At 38.4% G+C, this 23,087-nt stretch overlaps 1 protein-coding gene across 4 annotated transcripts in view; it reads right to left on the bottom strand.

Moving 5' to 3' along the window:
• Positions 1–13,189, bottom strand: part of Snrk (SNF related kinase) — a 55,877-nt gene extending 42,688 nt beyond the window's left edge. The window contains exons 1-3 of one of the 4 annotated variants that reach the window (XM_046436531.2): positions 13,052–13,158; positions 10,150–10,199; positions 506–567 (exon numbers count right to left, since the gene is read on the bottom strand). The gene's annotated coding sequence lies outside the window, so the exon portion shown is untranslated. Of the gene's footprint in view, positions 1–505; positions 568–10,149; positions 12,715–13,051 lie in introns of all 4 variants that reach the window. The other 3 variants (XM_058576531.1, XM_046436532.2, XM_046436533.2) reach the window with 3 other exon arrangements.
• Positions 13,190–23,087: the final 9,898 nt, after the last annotated feature.

Genomic DNA, 23,087 nt, shown 5'->3' with positions numbered 1-23,087 from the left:
TTTACAAAAATAATACATTTTTTAAAAAGGGTTTTGTTCAAGTCCCAAGACAACCAGAGATAATCACTATTAACACCTTAACATTTCTCTTCCCAGTATGTGCCAATGGGACAAAATGAAATAACTTTTACTAGAAAGCTCACAGAAAATAATCTAATAGGTCTCTTTGATTAATTACTTTATCAAAGAATTAACTTTTAGTACAAGTGCTCACTTTTCAAGAGTATGAAACTACAATTCCAACTGTATATCTAAAAACAGGATATTATGATTAACTTAAGGTTGGGAGGAAAAATATCCTTATTAATGAATACCTTTTAAAATACTAGTGCACTATTTAATCCTACTATCAAGTGCATTTTGAGTTACGATAAGAAATAATTCAATCTTTTTTTTCTCTCTGAGGATCTCACAGTGCCTGAAAGTCATTCTGAACACCAATGCTGAATGTTAAGATATGGCCTATGTAAAGTAAAGGTAAATTTGTATCAGTTCCAAGACATACCCTGAAAACTGCACACTGAATAATCCTTGTTATCACTGTGTTTTGTTAGTTGCTTCTTTCTCCTAGAAGAAAATACAGAAAAACATTTCTAGTTTAGTTCTATTTAACTGTGCTTAAAGTCAAAATATAAACCATAAGACCAGATTCTATATAAACATGTAAAAATGGCAAAATTTGTTTTTAGTGATCCAGTCTCCTACTATTATCTTTCTATCTTCTATGACTTACAATTCCTTTAGCAAATCTTTAGTAAATAGGAATTTCAAGGTGAAGAGATACAAAGAAATTTTTCTAAATAGATGGGTTAAAAAATTATTCCACTGGAAAGAAGAACTAATCATAATGAATAACAGTATTATCTGCTATTTTCTAAATGCCTACTGGGTGACAAACCCTGAATCTGCATTCTGCTGCATTTTCACTGTGAGCCTGCAAGGTATAGGCCAATCAGGCTCAATTTGTCAGTTAAGTAGCAGTCTCAGGTTCCAATTCTGTTCAGCCTGGCTTCCAAGCCTAACCCACCTCCAGGAGCCCCTGTGGGTTCATGAAATACCCACAACAGGAGCCATAGAGAGCACCTTTACAAAATACTCCTCTGTAAAGGCAAACAAAAATCAATTCTGATGATTGATTTCTGGGTATCTGTGAACCCAAAAAGCATAATAAAGAGACTTGCCATACGATAGTAAAATTAAACTATCACTATGAATGTGAGCAGATGACTTATATCAAGTTTATGGTACAGTAAGGTAATGTTAACTAAGGTAGCCTTGCAGGCATTTCCACAACCTTGAATATCACACAAACAACTGAAAGGCTTAAACATTCACATTCACATCTTACACTAAAGGTGAGCAGTGTCCAGGTAATCATTAAGCCCAAGTTCACCTGCATTTGGGGGAAAAGGAATGCAAGGGAATAGGAAAAAGTAGGCAGGAAAGGTGAAAGAAGGAAAGGTAGGTGACCTCTGGATGTGAAAACAAATCTGCTGCTGCAAAGGAGAGAATGAGGACAGAGAGTTATGCAGCATAAATAAAGCCAACAAAGCCAACACAAAGATCCACATCTAGAGATGGGCAAACCCTGGGATGCAAGCCTGCTCCAAGTCAGGTATGATGATAGCTCCTCCCATTATGCCTACCTGCTTCTCTCTTCAAAATCCCTGTTTCACCCAGTCTCCATGGCAAGACAATGTACTAGTCCAGTGGCGGAGCACTGGTTCTGAAAGTCAATAACTAGATTTGAATCTCAGTTCAATCACATGCCACAGGACCTCAATAGTTACCCAACCTATCTATATGGTCAGTTTCCTCACTAGAAAATGCTAGTTATAAGAAAACAACAACCCCATAGACTGTGGTCAGGATTAAGTGAGTTAATACAGGTAGAATGCTTAAAATAATGCCCAGCATAGAGTAAGCCTTCAGTAAGTACAATTCACACCCATGCCCACTGTTAAAATGATGGCACTTCCATTTCCCAAGAACTAATTCTTCAGTTGTTCACCCAATTTCAAAAAACCAATTCACTGAACTAGTATTTCTTTTGCTGTCATAAAAATTCCATCCAAATTTGCAAAATATATCAAATTTAAATTGGGTGTTACAAGATTTTAAGGTAAAGAAAATAATGCCTTTAGCTGAGCATCAAAGTCTGATGATTTTTCAATAAAACATCCCAAACCCCCCCCCCAAGTATCTACTTTTAAGATATTAAGATAATTTTCTATCAAATTTACCCTTTAAAAAAGGATTAAGTGTTCCTTCACTTTTTTCCCATCACAGTGATATATTTAAAAAACTTGGAAAGCACAAAAATTAAAGCAAAAAATAAAAAGATATCCATAGTGCTAGCACTGAAAATTGGCACTACTGATATTTTTTTGGTGGTCAATATCGAAATATTTATATATGGCAACTTTTGTTTTATAAATGCATGATCATTATATCATATATCTTGCTTTTTTCATGTAACATATTTTACTTTGGTTTAATATTTTTGTTTCAATTATGAATTAAGTATCTGTTTTGTTTAGGAAAAAAATACAACTAGAATATGCAAATTAGCGAAAAGGGGATTTAAGAAATATCATCCATTATCCCATCACCTTTGATAACATCTGTTAACATTCTGCTACACAGTCTTTCTTTTCTATGTATAATATAGGCCCAGACACAATTTCCTTTTTTATAAAATAAGATAGTACATGGAGCAAGGGAGGTGATGTCAGGGACAGAGAAAGGTTTTTTGCACTTTTATAAATATTTCTCTCCAAAAATCGACCCGGAGGAGTTAGCACAGTTCACTTTAGAAAATTTGAGACATGCTGAATAGTGCAAAAGAGAAATTAATTACAGGTGATTTTTTAATCTCATGGATGATGACTTCTTCATCAGGTCTAGGTGTACATCTTTCATTCTTAGGCTTCTTTACAAAGTTAAGATAGTCACGAAATTTGATAGCTACTTTATACATTTTCTCATGTATTAAAATCTTCAGTAATTTTAATGACTATATAGCTAAAAGGACTGCTTTTTAAACAGCAAACACCATTAAATTAGGCCATTCTAAAGCAGCCTTCTTATTCAGCACATGTTCATACATGTATATAACTAGGCTGGACCTAAATGAAACAGGCCAACTTGCCAAGAGTGTTTATAATATGGAAATTCATGTTTGAGAAACAAGTACTGGTATGTGTTGCAAGAATCTATTGATGTTCTCCCAGCTAAGAGAGGAGAAGCAACTGCAGGGTGTGGGTGTGGCTGGAGAAGAGGAAGGAAGTGTGGGTGGCCGTACACACGTTTTGCAAGCTGCCGAAAACAGTTGTAGAACCAGCCCCTGTTAAATGTACTGTCAATTTGTAATCCACTCTGCTATTCTTGTTAAAACTCACTTTTAGCTTTTTGTTGACATCACTACCACTGCAGTTTGGTCTATATATCAAGCAAATGTTTCCTACTCACTCCTCTCCCCCAGTACAGGTAAGAACAAAACAGTATAATGGCCCAAGATGGCTCTCCCTAGATACCACTTTGGACCAACCCACTGCATGAGAAAGTGTAAGAATTTAAAATAAAAGAGCTGTATGCAAGTGTAAGGCTACTTATATAGGCTCTCTACATTTTGTTTGGAATATTATAATATTTTCCCCCAAAACCAGTCCATCAATATCCAGTCTCTGAAGGCAGTGACTGGGTTGCTGATGCAGATCAATCCTTGAAGTGCTGGTTTAAGTAATCCTTGTTTCCTCTAAGTGAAACAAGCTACAGTTTCAGAATATATCAATGAATCTGAATGTACTCAAGAGTCAGGCAAATCATTTATTAGCTGATATAGAGTAGTTCTTAGTATTTGCAGAGGGAAAGGGGCTAACATCCAAGCCATAAAACTTGGATCAGCAACACAGATAATTTGAGATAATAAGCTCAAATTCCTAAACAGAACATGCCTCTTGTTAAAGTGAGAAAAAGACTAAGTGTGTTCACCATTTCTACCTATCAGTAATGGTGATATCCTGGCATAAGGTATAATAAAGAATGACTTAAACAAAAGCTGGTGTGTAGAAATTACTCCAAAATAAATCAAACCAAACCACCATTACCCATTATTCCCAGAAAAACAGAATGTAAACTGGAAGCTGTGGAAAAATTTTAAATGTTTATAATCTAAATCTCTTTTTCCAAAGCATGGTCAAAACTCATTTTAACTCTCTATCTCCCCCAACTCCTCCAATTTGGGATGGAGATAACCATTAAAAATCAATCAATCAATAAATAAAAGGTAAAAAATAATGATGGAAGAGGGAAGGGAAAAAAAAACTCCTTAAATACTGGCTGACTTTGACTAAAAAGAGAATCATTTGGAAATTTTCTTAAACTGGTGGAGTCAGAAGTTAAGTTTCTGAAAAAAACTTGCCAAGATGTATTTTAAGAGCCTTAAAAATTGTTCATGTCCTCAATTAATATTACTACAGGTTTATCATCCCTAATCTGAAATTCTCCAAAATCTGAAACTTCTTGAGTGGCAAAGTATTGTAGAACATTCCATTCCATAAACCTTTTGTGACAAAAAATAATTAATATGTGTATAAGATGTATATGAAACAAATGAGTTTCATGTTTAGATTGGGGTGTCACCCCTACAATGTCTCATTATGTATATGCAAATATCTTAAAATCTAAAGAAGAAACAAACTCCAAATCCAAACATTTCTGGTCCCAATCATTTCAGATAAGGGATATTCAACATGTACTAAATTTGTTTCTTAAAGATGCAGATAAATACTTATATTCAATAATGTTCAGTGATGTTTAAATATGCTCCCCAAGTCAGAAATAACCTAAAAGTCTATAATACAGAAATAGTTAAATAATCGTAGTATATTCGACATTAGTACAATGCTAGTACATTTAAGACTATTTACTCTGGGGAAATTCTTACAACATAATGTAAATAAAAAACTTTATATACTAAATTTCATAGCATATGATCTCATTTTTCAAAAAGCATATAATTTGTATGAATGTATATTTTAAAATCTAAAATATTAAGTAAGATTACAGAGTTTTTCCTCTATGGTAAATGGTAACAGCTCACCATTTACCCTCAGTGAATATGTGCTGCTTTTATAATCTAAAAGAAACAGAGGCTATTAAAATTTTTACTTTCTATAATTATTCATTTACTTTTATATTAAGAAATAAACCAATTTCTCTCAAAATACTTTCTAATACATATTTATGTAATCTTAATAAACAAAACATATTTGATGAAATATTCTGCTTCCCAAGAAATAAACCAATTTCTCTCAAAATACTTTCTAATACATATTTATGTAATCTTAATAAACAAAACATATTTGATGAAATATTCTGCTTCCCCCAAGGGAGAAGGTACATAATTCCTTCAGGCTGAGGAACAGGAATACTGAGTCATTTTCATTAACAAATAATTTGAGCCCTAACTGTGGAGGACACAATGCAGTTCCTGCCCTTTAAAATCTTACAAAAAATGAGTTAAGAAAATAGAATCTACATAAAGAGAGATAAATAATCACACATGTTAGTCTTTGAGGAAAGGAACTAAGGAAGAACAGGATCACCAAAGGCAGGGGTTAGCCCACAGACTAGGGCTCATTCTTCAGTGGGGAATAGCGAAACATCATTACTACAGGTAGGGTAAATAGAGGCAGCCAAGTGGGGAGTACATATGGCTGGTTAGCTCAGGAAAGGGGAACACCAGTGTGAGTAAAGTTAGGATTTTGGGTGGAGGTGAGGTAAATTCTGTAAGATTAAGGAGAAAGCTGATTCTGTAGAAACCCTAACGGCTCACCATTTACCCTCTCAAAACTGATGCAAAACTTGCCATACTAAATAATTCATCACATATCTACCTTTGAATTATAGCTCAGCTTAATCAAAACATCAGAGTTAAAAATGCACAGGCAAAGTTTCTTGTAAAAGAATTCTTTTACAAGAATATGAGGTCAAGAGAAGATACCTTTAGGTACCAATATGAAAGCAAAATAGAAATAAGATCATTTAGAGACTTAAACCAATTTAAAAAGTTCATTGTTCAGTTCAAAGTTACCTAAATCACCAATTTCTGTTTTTGACTTGTTACAAGTTCTCTCATTATTACCCATATACATTCTATTCTCCTAAAAATCTACTACTAACCTCAATAAGGTTATACAGAAATAAATTTTACAGCATAACTAGTTGATTTTTGTTTCACTTCAAATTTTAAAAATGCTTTTTACTCCCACAATTACTTAACAGAGTGCCAGTATTATTTGAAATATAAGCCTTAAAAAGAGGAAACAATTTAATTAGTAGGAATTTATATACTCACTTTTAAAATTTTTATATCATTTAATTCCTCACAATAAGTGACATAATAGAGGCATCATTTTTCAAATGAGAAAGCAGGGCCAAGGAGGTGAAGGACTCATTCTGCCTCAGTCCTAAACCCTGTAAGAACTATTTAGATTAGACCCCAGACCCCACTAACCTGGGCCTTACATTTTTCTTTCTTGTACAATACAAAGCTTCGCTTTTCTTTTTCCACTATGGTTTCTCCTGAGAAACTAAAGCACTATAATAAACCTACTTTGACATTTCTGGTGTTCCTCCAATTCTGATATGCCCAGTAAGCTACCTGCCCCAGCAATCAATTCAATAAAGGAAATTCTCCAGTGCCACTAAAGAATCCTCTAGTAAACACCATTAACAAATAATTCAGTTAAAAACTTTTTGAAATGTTTAGAAACTATTTGTTAAGTCAAGGAAGGAAGTTACAGGCAAATAACCATTCAAAAAACAGGCTGGGTAATTATTAGTTATCTAGAAATGGAATGGCATCTTGAAAATAACTTCCTACAATTGTTTGCATACAATTTTGTGGATGGCAAGATATCCCCCTACCCCCAGCCAACACCAACTTAATCAAATAAAAATTTAGGCAGGTTCTATTTTCTTCTTAAAACCTTCAACCTTTCCTAAACTTCAATTTAAGTGCACCAGGCAAATTATATTCTTTCCAGTTGTTTTCTGAAAAAGTATTTTCCTTTACAAGAGGATTAGTAAATACTTATCAGATAGGAAAGCAAGTACAGAATCAATCCCTGAAACTGTACACAGAATATTACAAATATTACAAATTTCTTTAAAAAGTACCATTCATAATGCTTTATGCCAATAAAGTGAATGATGTAAAACAGAAAGCAAAACTTTACCTTAATATTCACTCAGCCTAGCCAGGTGTGGTGGTGCATGCCTGTAATACCAGCAACTTGGGAGGCTGAAGCCAGAGGATTGCTAGTTGGAGACCAGCCTCAACAATTTAGCAAGGCCCTCTCTCAAAATGAAAAATAAAAAAAAAAGGGGGGGGGGCTGGGAATATAGCTCAACAATAAAGCATCCCTGGGTTCTGGGCACCAAAAAAAAAAAAAAAAAAATTCGCTCAGCCTTTGTTCACTGCTAAATAAAAAGGCTATAAGAAAGGGGATGGGAAGAAGGGAGGGGGAAAGTGCTGGGGAGTGATATTGGCCAAATAATGTTGTTACATATTTATTTATAAACACGTAACAACAAATTCCACTATTATGTACAACTACAATGCACCAATAAAAAAATGTGGGGGAAAAAACAAATATAGTTCTGACACAATAAAGAAGAAAAAAAAGGGAGGAGATATACAATATCATTCTTAGAAATCCACAAATACTGTACACTCTAGCTTCTAAACCTGTCCATGAATATTTGTTAGTATACTGTCCTAAATCTACAATGAACTTCATATAGATGAGTCATACTGTAAAACTTGCTTTTAAAAATCTAAAACATAAAAGATGACATATACAAATATTTCCCCAGCTATGCAACATAGAGTTAAACACAATAAAATGGGGTGTCAATCATGAAGCACTGGGTTGGATCCTCGGCACCACACAAAAATAAAATAAAGACATTGTGTCTACCTAAAAAACTAAAAAAACTAAAAAAAAAAAAAAAAAAAAAACCCATACACAATAAAATGACCTAAGAGGTATGTACACACATACAGGGGAGTGGGAACATGAGAGAAGAAGTACCACATGGTCAGCTTCTCTTTATTATCTTCACTATAAGGTACGTATTAGGAATGATCAAAAGTCATTTTTTCAGTCAATATGCAGAGCAGCATGACAGAACAATGAAGGGTAAAAGTCACTCCACTTATATGAACAAGCATGTCTTTATCTATAAAACAGATAATCACCACCTTCTAGTTACTGTGAAAGCTAAGCAGGACAATACGCAGTTAAAAGGTGTGAGTGGGATGAAACTTACAAATGATGCTTTCCCCCAACTTTTTAGAACTGGCCTACCTCCCTGGAATCTCCCAGGAGATTCCAATACTAGAGAGGGGTAGTAAATTTGGTTCCCCACCTTCTTGTTATCAGTACCCTCCCCAATTAGCCCAACATCCCAACTGGATATATACTAGAAAGGTACCGACTCAAGTTCTTTACAACTTCTTACAGGAACAGATATGCAAAAAGAGGTGTCCTTTCTCTAAATATACTTTGGGGAGTTCATAGAAGTATTCCCAAAGAATTATGTTTTCCTTTTTTTCCGCCAGCAGTGCTGGGGATCCAACCCAGGGCTTCACGCCTACTATGCCAAGTGCTCTAATGCTGAGCTATACTCTCAGCCCCACAAAGAAACTGTTTTGAGTGTTTGAGCCAAGAACTGCAATTGGGACAATAATACATGCGGATCATAGGAAACAAGGTCAGACTGGAAGATAAGGGCCAAATATCCAAACAGCTTTGAATTCCATATAAATGACCAATTTATTTGTCTCAGATGTGGCTAGCCATCACCCATGTTTTAGGGTCCTGCTTAAAGTTCACCGTCTTGATCATTCCCATGCCCTCCCCACCTTCCTGAACACACCAGTTCTCTATACCCACCCACAGCACATTATGTCCTATACCATTATTATCACAACTATGAGAACATATGATTATTTGTGATCAATAATCTGCATACCCTACTAGACTAACTGAGAAGTTCAGTCCATGTAAGGACCAAGTCCATTTTATTCAGCTCTATATCCCAGGGCCTGCCAAGTGTAACATCTACCTAAAATATATGTATACATTCTGTTAAATGAACAAATGAATGCTAGCATAAGCCGCCAAAGAATCCTGAACAGGAGAATGGCAGTTTAACAAATCACTCTGGCAGCAAAAATGAAGATCAGACTGGAAGGGTAAGACTAAAGCTGGGAGACAAGTAAGGAGACTACTGAAGTGTCTCCAGGTAAATAATTACTTAAAGGCTTAAAAATAAGGGCAGTCACTATCCAGGTGATGATAAGAATGTTGTGGAAAAGATTTGTTTCAGAGGCAGAATCCAAGAACTTGGTGCACAGGAATAAGGCAAATATACAATGACTCTAAAGGAGAGTGACCCACAGTACCATTCTCTCAGACTGAGAATACAGAATGGGAACACTTCCTGAACATCTAGCAGAGTGGAAGATTTGCTTCTAGCTCTAAAATTCTGTGACTGAAAAACAATTTAAATCCAACCTACCTGTATTAAAGTAGGCATAGTCTCTATTAACAGGCTCATAAGAGCAACAAATTAAAGCTTCAATTTTAAAGTTTCATCATCAAGACATTTTCCGGGTGCACAGATGGTACTGGGCATTACTCCAGTCTGGGGATATACAGGTCTAGGAAGTGGTCTTTGGTCTTCAAATAGCTGCCAGTCTTTTGAGTTTGAGAATGATAACTGCATGCCAACAACTGAGAAATTCAGACCCAATGAGGCTGTGATTTGACCACAGCCACATCGGGTGACCAATGCTTCTGGAGCATTTATTTCATAACCTATATTAAAGAGTCTAGAAGGAAAAAAAAAAAGAGTCCAGGCAAATATATAGTTGAGGGTATACGCATTTAGATGGAGAGACCCAAAAGCAAGACTGGGTCTCGTTTTGAGCCTGGAGACACTTTACAATTTAAAACATGTCCTATGGATAGATAATGCCCCCTGACTTTGAAGTAACTGTTGAGTAACAGCAGCAGACTAGGAAGCACAACATAAGAAAGGTATAAAGGCCTGGTTTGTCAAGGAAGAGCCTACCTGAGAAGAAGCCAAATGCTGAAGGTGCCAAAGCAGACTCTCAGGAGGCTCTGGAAGTGACAGCAGAGAAATATACATTCAGGGAAGGCAGAGCAGGAATCTTCTTTTAGACAGGTTCCTCCCCTACTAATGGCAAGAAATGGTTTTCCAAGGGATGTAAGGCCACAACCCAAAGCAGATGTGCAGAAAAGCAAATGAGGAAATTCACACCTCATGGGTGTGAATACCATAGTTCTGGATCATCCAAAGCAGACAATACACTTTCAGTACTCACACTTGGGGCCATTAAGCCCAAGGGATATGACACCAGTTCTTTCCAACCCAAAACAAAACAAAAAAACCTTCCTCATTGTCCCTCAAAGATAGAGCCCCATTCCCCTTTCTTTTCAAATGCATTGAAGAAAGAACAGCTACATCCTCTCTTTCAACTCCTTTTTACCCACTTGGATTTAAGTTCTCCTGACACCTGACCTCATTTTTCTCAGCTTCCCTGAATCCTGATCCTCTTTCCCTTTTCCTTTTAAGACCAGTTCAACCATTACCTTCTCTAGGAAGCATTCCCAGGTCAGACTGTTCATTGCCCCTACTTCTGCAGGGTTTTTTCCTATGCTCACCAAGGCATGCTTCAATTCTTATTATGTACTTTTTATTCTTATTATATAGTGTTCCCCCTATGTCTTCTAAGCTCCTAAAGGCAGGACTGGTTTTTGTTAACTTCTCTACTGCTATCCTCTACCCCATGTCCCCAAATGTACACAAAGTTTCCATGAATAAATAATCAAAGGTTAAGTTTATTTTCAAAATTCCTAGAATCCACTCAACTTTTCAAACTAAGCTGCTCTAAGAATTTACCTGCATATGGACACCAGGAAGTACCTATATTCTGAGTAAATTTTCTTACAAAAGTATCTTGACTCAAAAGTCTACCTTATGGTTTATTAAGCAAACAGCTGTAAAGTTGTAAAATTAAGCCTTTGGAGTCCCTTATCTATGTTTTTAATTCCTAAAATTCTGTCCCATGTGGAAAATTCACTTGTACTCTTTTCTTCCTAGGCCGTATAATGAATGACCTCTTCAGCTCGGACAAGAACCACAGGGAGAAAAAAAAAAAGCATACCTTATTTATACCAATGTTTAGAACCATGGCTGTTCAATATCTCCAAAAATAACTTTTTTTCTATTTAGTTTCACTTTGAATATGAAGGAAGCACCCTTGGTGAAATTTAGATGTGCAATATTTCCTGTGGCCAGTAAAAATATGATGAATCTCCTTCAATTTTAATGAAGACATTTAAAATTCTTTCTTTTAGGGTTATATGATTAAACTTGAACCAATTTGTATTTCTGGTTTAGAAAAGTACACATAAAATTAGTATAACTTCTAAGCCTTCATTAAACTAATGGATCTTAATGCAATAGCTCAGAAAATAAAGAGAGTAAATTTTGTGCATAAAATAATAACTGATTATGGAAATTCTAAAAATTGGAAAGTGACACTCAAGTTTCCTCTCCAAAAGTCCTGAAAATAGGAGTATTAAGAAAAGTTTGCACCATGCACTTGATTTTCTACACTGCTTCAAATATGACCTTGGGAATGTCATGTAATTTCTCTCATTTTTAGTTCTGTAAAATGGGATGTCATCTATTTTCCTCACAAGGACAATTATACAAATAGAGAAAAGAATCAATATATATTTTGTGTTCTTTAAAAAAAGAAACTTGTCTAATTAGTATGCTTTAATCACTACTTGTACAGTACATTCCTCTTCAGGAATCCAATTCCAAGAGAAATATTTAAGCAGACGTTGAAGACAGATTTCCTTAAGGGAATGATTTTATAAATCTGGAAAGCAATGTAACAAGATTATAAATTAACAAGTTGATTACATAAGCCTGAGAACCCAGGCTTTAGAGTACACATTCTGAGAAGTTAAAGACTGATATGGGACATGGAAACCCAACCCTTTCAGGAAACCCAAAATGAGGCTTTTGATTTGTGGAGATTCAACAGGATGCTCAACACTTGCAGTTCCATCACTTGCAAGCCATGCTTCACCTTAAAATCTGACATTAAGTCTGCTTCACCACCTCCTAAGACTTTGAGAATGCTCTCAATTAAATGGAAGGGAAAGAAATAACCTGATACTTTGAAAGGTCCTGGATCCCCATCGGTCAATAGACTAAGGAACCCCACTGCTTAATTCCCCCCAAACATTGCACTTGACCCAAACTCCCTATGAAGCTACTGGATTGTATCTGATCCAAATGCGAGCAATAGCACAGCTCCAGGAACCCGTAGCATAAAAGGCTGCTACTCTCCTGAATCCCAAGTCGAAGTCCAAGGCAGGAAGGTTTTTTTGCACAATGGTCCAGAAAGAAATCAACAGGCGATGGCTATGGAGAAGAACGTAGGTTTTCCCATCCGAAAAATTCTGACTCTCCCCTGGGAACGATGCTGCTTCTCCTCAGCCCGCTGTCCTTTCTCTACAGACAATATCCCCGTTCTATTGTAAAGCTGCAATTTGACCGAGAAACCCTCGTACCGCAGCCAGATTTCTAGATTCGCTTAAAAACAGAAAACAAATTAAGAACGCAAAGCCCACTGAGAGGCCGCCCGGGGCGGGGCGCGGGGCCGCGGCCTCCGGGTGCCGCAATCCCGCCGCGGCCGCAAGGGCAGGGCCTGGGCGCCGCGGCCCGCGCCGCAGTGCCGCTCCCGCCCGCCGCCGCCCCCCAGGCCGCGCCGCCGCAGCCCGGGCCCGCGTCCTCCGCCGCGCGGGAGCGCGGAGCGCGCAACTTACTTTCCCCCGCGGCGGCGCCCGAGCGGGCAACGGCGGCGGCCCCTGAGGCGGCGGAGGCGGTAGTGCCCCCGCCCCCGGCCGCCTGCCCAGCCGCACTGCCCTACCTCAGCCGGCAGGCGGGCGTCCGTCCGCAGCGGCCGCGGCGCCGACAACTCCCTCCCGGCCGCTGGAACCCCGCACCCAGCGCTAATCATAATACCGAGCGGCGGGCGGCCGGCCGCGGGAGGGTGGGGCCGAATGCGCCTGCGCGGGCTGTGCGTCACCGTGACGCAACGCTGGGATAGGGCGGGGCCGGGCGGGGCGCACCTGCGGCCGGCGCGCAGGCTGCTGGAGGGCATCCTGGTGGTGGCTGGAGGCGGGCGAAGCCCCGTTGCGGTAGCTGGAGGTAGCGGGAGAGGCACCGGAGGAGCTTGGGGACTATGCTGGAGGATGGACCAGGAACACCAGACAATGGCCGGGAAAAGTAGCTCGAACAGTCAGGGGAAATTGGAGGGAAGGGACCGCATCTGCACAGGACTGCATCCTCAGGATGAGGGTCAGGGAGCAACAGGCACTTTTATCCTTTAAGGTTCGCCCCATCTCCCGACCAGGTTTTAGCAAGGACAGGGAAGAAATTGTATAAGCATATGCATGTATATACATGTGTATGTATGTACATTTACATATACACATGCGCATAATGTTTTTTTCTTTACACGTTTTTCTCTCTGGGAACTCAATTAGAAGGAATTTTGTTGCTATTTAAACAAAAGGAGAAGAGCACAGTATACGAATGTAACCCTGGCTTTAAAGGTCAGCAGGAGACTGACCAGGCCAGGTGGCTTCTGGAAACAATGTGGAAAAATAGATTATGGGTGGAAATATTAAAGCACATGAAGTCCGGAATGCTAAATACGCAACCTGTGGCCTTGGGTGGTACAGCAGCACGGTTCCCACGCGGGAGGGTGGGATGGAAAAAATTTTAGCGTTGGCAGGAGAGGATGGAGGGGGACTCCGGCTCCCTCTTTTGGACGCATGGCATGCCATGAAGACCAGCTTTCTGGGTTCCTAGAATCAAGCCCTAATAAGCAGGTGCCAGGTTTCTCCTTTTCACGTTGTATCCCCCACTTCTGTGCACCCATTCTCTAAGAAAGGCTTCTCTAGCAAAGGATACAAGCACAGAAAGGCTGCTTTGATGCTCCAACTTTGGTTGAACTGACTGGAGGAAGATATCTAGATGGCTTTAGCGAATCTGTTGATCTGCAGCTATTGAAAGCTTTTGCTTTTAAACTTTCTACAGCATTAACTTTGCACATCTGAAGATGATTCGGAAGCAGGAGTGGATTTTTAGGAGGCACAAACCTTTTGACTCTGGTTAATGACAAAGTGTCTTTCTTAAAGGATAACTTCCAGTTACCCTAATGTCCTAACCCTAACATTAACGGTGGGATGCATCAGGCGAAGTTTCAGGCTAGGCCTCTGCTCCTCAAGGCGCCACCTTTCGGATCATTCTGACTTTGGAAGACCAAGAAAGGATAATCTGTTTGCTATGGAAATTCTACTTTAACAGCATGTTAAACAAGAGCTCCTAACTTGAAGTTGTGGAATTCATTCTTTTGTTGCTGGAAGACCATGCACTTTTCTCCTTGGGGAGGAATTACTAATCAGGGGACCTTGTAGCCAACCAAAGGGAGGAAATACCATTCAAATGATCTCCCAAGGGAATTCCAGTGGTTGAAGGCTTTTAACCCCCAGCAGGTCTGTAGCCACTGAGAAATAACTGTAACCATAGAACAATGATCATAATATATAAGCCCTTGAAAAAACAGAGTATTATATTGTTACTGTGTAACTCAGACTTTGAGTAAATCCTCTAAGGGAAAACAAGAGCAAAAAAAAAGCTTCAAAGACATAAGTGAAAAGAGACAAAATAATAAATTGATTTAAATAAAGTCAGCTTCAATTCTCTTCCAGTTTAGAAGATATGATACAGGCTACATGGTAAATCATTTATTCATCTGCAGTATTTCTTGGGATGCTGGAGTACTGCTGGCAAGAATGTGACCCGTTTTCAATTCCACACCATAAATGTGCTAACTTGATCTGATTATGCTTGGGCAATATTTGAAAACATTCAAGTACAAATTAATATATTATTACTTAACTTTGGATTTAAGCAAATGTGCTTATTTTAATGAAGAAACCCCTTTCCAATCTGCCCTGGGGCTTTCTCCAACACACATTGCTTTTTTAATGCTAGGTCTTTTTATGGACCATAAGAAGCTTTAATTAGATATACAGCACTATACAAAAAAAATGACAAGATGGAGCATGCAGGCTTGTATTACAGTCTCTGATTCAGATCTCAAAAATAACATGATGCCACTGATTTAAGAAAGAGACTGTTTATTGGAAGGAAACCAAGGAGGTGCTACAAATGAGATCAAGCAGATTGTGAAAATTAAGCAGATTCATGAAAGAATTGGCATTTTTATCTTGGGACCCTCAAAAGCATCATAAGTTTATCTTCACTAGATATTGTTATTTTAATTTTTTATAAATTAAAACTAAGGGCTGGGGCTGTATCTCAGTGGTAAAGCGCTTGCCTTGCATATGTGAGGCACTGGGTTTGATCCTCAGCACCTCATAAAAATAAATAAAGATATCGTGTGTCCATCTACAACTAAAAGAAAATTAACTTAAATATATTTAAAACAGCAGATATTGAATATTCCCATACCGTTTAATTTTGAACTGTGATATTTAATGTGATTTTTTTTAAATTTTTAATTAGTCATTTGTACATTAATACTTATGCACTTCTAAATTGGACCAAAAATAACTTCACTGGAATGGCCTAGAGAGTTCTCAAAGTCTTTCCCTCACCACCCCATGGGCATCAGTTAACATCTTATAACTTCCCCAAATTTGGTGACTTAAAACATTATTTTTTCAATTTCTGTAGGTTAGGAATTTGGAAGATATTTTGTCTTGGAATTCCATGAATTTGCAGCCAGATGTTTAACAGGACTGCAATTACAACTCTTTTATCTTAAATATCAGTGTGTGTGTGTGTGTGAGAATATAGTTTTGATATTTGATACTTGCTAAAAAGAATTGAAAACATCAGTACTTAATTCTGCTGGTTATAACCAGTGCATCTGGCATGGGGCCAGGTGCTGTCTGGCTTTGAGTTCTTTCTCCACTGCTAAAAGCTGTGTGGCCGTGGGCAAGTTGCATGATGTTCTTTTCCTCTTCTGTAAAATGGGAGTGATGGAGAGGACAATGGTATATTTCTTATAAGGTTTATGTAAAAGCAGTGGTTCTCAAAACTAGCTTCCTAGACCAGCAGCATGAGTTTCTCCTAAGAACTGGATCGAAATGCAAATTATCCAGCACCACCTCAAATCCACCGCATTAGAAATTCTAATTTCTCTTTTTAAAGACTGCCAGGTGACTTTGGTGAAGGTTAGAGTTTGAGAACTACTCTTGCTGGATTGAGTTTATATGAAATGTTAGTACCTGGAAAATGTAAATAGTTTATTAATGAACTTTTTTTTTAATGAGTATGCTATAATGTTGCCAAAACATGCCAAATTTAATTTAGGCCCAAAGAAGCATGTCCATTTTGTTCCTCTAATAAATAAATCCTGCTTAATCCTTTGTCCAAAGATTTCAATACAGCCTCCTAAATCCCTCATGATCTGGTCCCTGCCCTCCTTTCCTGCTCTTTCTATTCTCCATGTGCATCACAGCATCTATTTTCTCATTTCTAAGAAATTTCACACCTCTAAGCCTTTGTCCATTTAGTTCTTTCTGCTTGGAAATGTTACCTTCTCCCTTTCTCTACTTCTAACACTTGTAGTCTCCTGAATTCATACCTTACTTTAAACCCCAGACCCACTTCTGTTATCCCACCCCTGCCCCACTCCAGTCAGGAGTTCTGGGGAACCCTGCACATCCCACTTATAGTATCATATCATTTGGTAACTGCAAATAAAGACAATTCTATCTCTTTATTTCTCCTTTCATTGCTTTTTCTTGCTTTGATGGTTGGCTAGAACTTTCAGCACGATATTGAATAGAAATGGTGAGAGTGGCCAGGCATGGTGGCCAATCCCTATAATCTCAGAGGCTCAGGAGGCTGAGGCAGGAGGATCACAAGTTCAAGACCAGCCTCAGTAACTTAGTGAGGCCCTGAGGAACTTGTGAGACACTGTCTCAAAATAAAAAAATTTTAAAAAAATGACCTGGGGATGTGACTTAGTAGTTAAGGGCCCCTAGGTTCAATCCCCAGTACAAAAAAAAAAAAAAAAAGAAAAAGAAAAAAGAAAGAAAGAAAGAAAGAAAAATGGATATGGTAAGAGTAGACATTTTTGCTTTGTTCTCAAACCTGTGGGAAATGTCTTTAGTCTTCCACTTTTTGGGGTGAGGGGCTACTGGGGATTAAATCCAGGAACACTGACCACATCCCCAGCCCTTCCTTCCTCCCTCCCTCCTTACTTTTTCTTTCTTCCTTCCTCTTTCTTTCTTTCTTTTGAGACAGGCTCTCACTAAGTTGCTGAGGCTGACTTTGAACTCTGGATCCTCCTGCCTCAGCCTCTTGAACCTCTGGGATTATAGACGTGTGCCACTGTGCCTGGCATGGTTCACTGAAAATGACAGCATTTTTTATCTGGAAAATTGTCTTATAGTTTGTTGAGAGTTTTGTCATGAATGTATATTGGATTTTTGTCAAATGCTTTGTTTTTTTGCATGTATTGATATAACTATGTGATGTTTGTCCTTTATTGAGACTATATTGTATTAATTTTTAGATGCTAAACCAACCTTGCGTTCCTAAGATAAATCCAGCTTGGTCATTTCTATGTGTTGCTAGATTTGATTTGTTAATGCTTTGTTGAGGAATTTTTGTTCATGTTCATGGGATATGTTATGATGTCTCTGGCCTAATAGAATCAGGAAGGGGATGTCCCCTCCTCCTCTATTTTCTGAAAAACTTATGAATGTTTGTTGCTATTTCTTCTTTAAATATTTGATAGAATTTACCAGTAAATTCTAAAATTCTACCTTTGTGAATTTTAATTACTAATTTAACTTATTCACTTATTATAGGTCTATTAAAATTACTAATTCAGTTTATTTACTAATTATAGGTCTATTCAGATTTTCTATTTCTTCTTGAATTGGATTGGTAATTTGTTAATTTCTTTTTTGTTGTTGTTGTTGTGCTGGATATTGAACCCAGGGTCTTGTGCATTCGAGGCAAGCATTCTACCAACTGAGCTATATCCCCAGCCCTAATTTGTCTGTTTCTAAGAATGTACATATTTCATTTAAGATGTCCAATTTGTTGCCATAAGTTGTTCATAACATTTCCTTATAAACCTTAATTTCGGGCTGGGGATGTGGCTCAAGTGGTAGCATGCTCGCCTAGCATGCGTGAGGCACTGGGTTCGATTCTCAGCACCACATTAAAATAAAATAAAGCTATTGTGTCCACCTAAAACTAAAAGATAAATATTTTAGTAAATAAATAAAGAAACCTTAATTTCTGTTGGGTTAATAGTGATGTGCCTTCTTTCATCCCCCTCCCTCCCTCCTTCCACCATCAGCGTAGGCAACAGTTTATAAATTTTGTTTTCTTATCCAAGAATCAACTTCTGGTCTCATTGTTTTTCTTTATAATTTTGTTTCTATTGATTTCCACTGTGATATTGTTTCCTTTCTTCTATTTGTTTGGAGTATAATTTGTTCTTCTTTTGAGACCCTTCTTTTCTGGGTTAAGCATTAAAAGTTATAAGTTTACCTTGAAGCCCATTAGCCACATCCCATACATTTTGATTGATTGTATGTTTATTTCCATTCATTTCAAATACCTTCTAATTTCTTCTGTGTGTGTGTGTGTCCTTCTTTGACTTGTAGGTTGTTTAGAAATATGATGTTTGATTTCCTAATATTTGGGTATTTCAAAAAGTTGCTTTTGTCATTGATTTTTATTTTATGCTGCCATTTTCATTGATGATTTCAATTTTTAATTTTTTTTTTCTTTTTATCTTTTTTGTTGTTGTTGTTGTTGTTACCAGGGATTGAACTTTGGGGCATTCAACCACTGAGCAACTTTTTTTTGGTTTGTTTTGTTTTGAGACAGGGTCTCACTAAGCTGCTGAGGCTGGCTTTGAACTCACCATTCTCCTGCCTCAGCTTCCTGAGCCACTGGGATTACAGGAGTGCACCATCGCACCTAGCTCAATTTTCTTAAGAATTTTAGGACTTGTTATATGGCTTAACACATGGTCTGTCCTGCAGAATGTTCCCTGTATGCTTGAGAAGAATATCTATTCTGTTATTTGATAGAATATTCTGTAAATGTTAGTTAGATCCTAGTTGGTTAATGGTGTTGTTCAAGTTTCCTATAAATTTTGCTGATTTTTTAGATAGTGTGATTATGTAATAATATAGCAAAAGCAAAATTATCTGGTGGGCTGACTCTAATCATGTGAACCCCTTAAAAGTAGGTAATTTTTTCTAGTTTGTAGGCAGAAGGGGAGATCAGAGAAATTCAAACTGTGAGGCGAATTCAATGTGTCATTGCTTTGAAGATGGAGGGCCAGATAGAAAGGACCACAGTGAAGTTTCTAGAAGCTGTGTGATTTCTAGTCAACAGCCAGAAAACAGCACACCATTACTACAGCTACCAGGAATTGAATTCTTCCAACAACCAGAATGAGCCTTGGAATCAGATTCTTTCCCAGAGCTTCCAAATAAGAGGTCAGTCTGGCTGACAGTTTGATTTCAGCCTTGGGAGACAGTAAGCTGAGTACCCAGTCATGTCCACCTGAACTTCTGACCTACAGAATGGTGAGATAATGAATGTGAGTTGTTTAAGCTGCTGGTAGTTTGTCATGCAGCATTAGAAAACTAATACAACTGTGTCCAGTTTTAATTTCCCATACCTAGAAGTCCTGCCTCCTGGACAAAAAAAAAAAAAAATTGGATTCTCTTTAAAAATTGAAAGATCTTGTTACTTGAGATTTACATTTCTAACATCTAGAGCTGAGCAGTGGCTCTCCATATCCTGCTTGTTAAACAGGGTCCAGTTCCTTCTGTTCATCTCCTTTCATCACCCAAAACCTACATCTTCAATTACAGGGCTCTGGGACCTCTGAATCTGTAACTCCTGATCAGCACATGCCCAATGGAGAGTAGGTGCTCAGTTAAGTAGTTGTTGAATTAGTGAAAGGGCAATGTGTGGGAGATTTTTCACATAGGATCATGTGAGTAGACATTTGGAAAGGCTAAGCCTGATGGCAATGTATTCTTCAGGGTACCCAAGGATCTGTGAAGGGCATAGCCCACAGAGCCTGTCCACTGGAAGATTTCCTCAAAATCCCATCAGGAACTTTCACTTAAAAAAGTGCGTCACAGTCCCACTTCCCAAAAGAGGCTGAAGAATAGTTTTTAGATTCAATGAGAAAATCAGAGTTCTTATAGAGAGTAGAGAAGTGGGGGATAGATATTAGGTTAAGTGACACAGCTTTAACACTCAGGTAACAAAAAAAGACCAAGACTAGCACCCAAGAAACTCTCTTGGGCCCCATTCCCCTAAATATCCCCCACCAAGTCACTACCTGATTTTTCATAACATAGATGTTATCAATGTTGCCTCTTCTACAATTTTGCGTAAAATGGAGTTGTGTGCTTCTTTCACTTGCAGAATGAACATTCAAGGAAAAAAAAAGAAGATCAGAGGAGCTCAAATTTTCTAACAAGAAACTTAATAATTAGCCTTGAGGAAACCAAGACTATTAATGATGTGATTATCCACCTCCATTCCTTGAGTTAGTTATCATTAGCTATGCATTTGCCCTTTAGCCAAGAGAAATGACCAGTAAGAGCAGTGAATATTTCCTTTCCCAATTTAAAAAATATTTAGAAATATTTAAAAAATTGGAACCACATGAACACTAAATGGATGGACAGAAAATGAATGGTCCTACTGCTGGCCAGAGTAGTGCCACAGGGGCCCTGCTAGGCCCTAGCCGTGAGTTGTTGGATTGGGAGGAGATCTTGGGAGGGGTTCCTCAGAGAAAAGTTGGGATGACCATAGCAGCAGGACTTGGGAGGCTCCTGGAAGTGGCTATTTATCAGTCAGTGCAGAATAAGCTCAGTGTTTTAACATTAGCACAGAGTGATGGTGGCATATTAGGGTTACTCTTTGCATTAACAGTGTGAGGGTTGGGCAGCCTCTGGTGAACCTGGCCACAGGTATTCTGTCATTATGAGAAATCACTGCAACTCAAAGGAAGCATTGGTCTTGATAAAGGTGAGGCTGCTCTGTCCCTTTATAGACAGGAGGAGACAGGATGCCTGGCAGTGTAGACCCTGCAGCTGGAGTTGGCATCTGAGAATTGAGCAGAGCCAAACTAAGCCATCGGGGCACAGATGTCTAAACAGCTGAGGGCAGTCTTTCAAATACAGTTTTACTCATTTCCACTCACAATTCTTTTTAACTTTCCCACTCTGCTTCAGTATCAGGGGTGCTGGACACATGAAAATATCAACTAATAAGTTGAACTCAATTCAACTTATTAGTTGATATTTTTATGTGTCAATTCAGGACTCGAGACCACTCTTCCAGAAATAGTATCCCTATGTTTACACCCACCCCCAATCCCTTGCCTGCCTGGATTGTAGGGAGCAACAGAATTGATTGCTCACTTTCCCAGCCTCCTTTGCATGTAGAGATGGCCAAATGATCAGGTTCTGGTCAATAGATTTAGGTGGAATTCAGCTGTGGGTCAGGACAGTGGGTTTGGGGAAAAGTTCCCCCCCACTTCTTCTTTTTTTTTTTTCATACAAAAGGACAGCTGCAGTTGGCTCTGACTTCCCCGTTTCCTTCTGCCCTTACCGTGGGCATTATGCCTGGAATAGAGGCTGCCATCCTGAAGCCAGGAAGGAGAGGCCAGGCAAATCACAGTGATGCTGGCTCTAGACCTCACAAGCTGATGCACAAATGCTAACAGCTGCCTGCTCCAGACTTTCTGTTCTGTGATTAAATGGAAAACTCTGTTCATTATGCTTACTTATAGCTGAAAGCATTCCTAACCGATACAACTAATATGAATCATTACTTGTCATAGATCAGCAAAAAGGTGGAGGCACAGTTGAAGATTTTCCAAGTCCAGTTAATGCATCAGAAAGATGCTGTGGATGCTTGTTCCTGAAAGAATGGGAAGCATCAAAGACCTGTGGGGTCAGGTCAAAATGAGACAGATGCAGACTTGAAGGAATTCCTATTGGTAAGGAAGGAATACATTGCATACCAAAAGAACAATGACTACAAAATTATTAAAAATTAGTCAAAATGAATAAAGAGAAAGAATCAAACACTTATCCTGTCTTTCCTATATTAATTGTATTTCAGAGCAACTGTTATGGTTTGGATGTTAACTGTCCCCCAAACGTTCACGTGTGAGACAATGCAGAAGGTTCAGAGAAGAAATGATAGGGTTGTGAGAGTCTTAACCTAATCAGTGAATTAATCCCCTATGGGATTAACTAGGTGGTAACTAAAGTGGTGGGGTGTGGCTGGAGGAGGTGGGAATTGGGGCACGGCTTTGGGGTATATATTTTTGTCTGCAAATGGAGTCTCTCTCTCTCTCTCTCTCTGCTTCTTGCACTGTCATCCTCTTCGGCCATGATGTTCAGCCTCACCTCGAGCCCTTGAGGAATGGAGCCAGGCTTCTGTGAACTAAGACCTCTGAAACCATGAGCCATCAAATAAACTTTCCTCCTCTACAGTAGTCCTGGTCAGATCCTTTAGTTATAGCAGTGAAAAAGCTGACTGAGACAGAAATCCAAGAGATGACAATGAGTTCTTTATAGAATTCCAGCTAAGACAGAAAGAATGACAGCATTAGAAAGCCACCACTTTGTAATACTTAATGGGATAATGAATTTAGTCAATGACCATCAATAACTATTAGGTATAAGGATGACAGGGAGCTGTCTATAATGGGTGAATCAGACTGACAACACTTGAACCCATAGCTCAGTTTTTTACATTTCTAAAGGACAATCAAAAAGTACGCTGCATCTCTATGACATAGTCTAGTCAATATGCATATATATATATATACACACACACACACACACATA

The sequence above is a fragment of the Marmota monax genome, unplaced genomic scaffold (assembly GCF_021218885.2).
Source record: "Marmota monax isolate L192 unplaced genomic scaffold, Marmota_monax_Labrador192_F-V1.1 WCK01_AAM20220418_F8-fsc00021, whole genome shotgun sequence".
Lineage (NCBI taxonomy): Eukaryota > Metazoa > Chordata > Mammalia > Rodentia > Sciuridae > Marmota > Marmota monax.
Note: the sequence above shows the minus strand (reverse complement) of the source record. Positions and strands in the feature narration are given on the sequence as shown.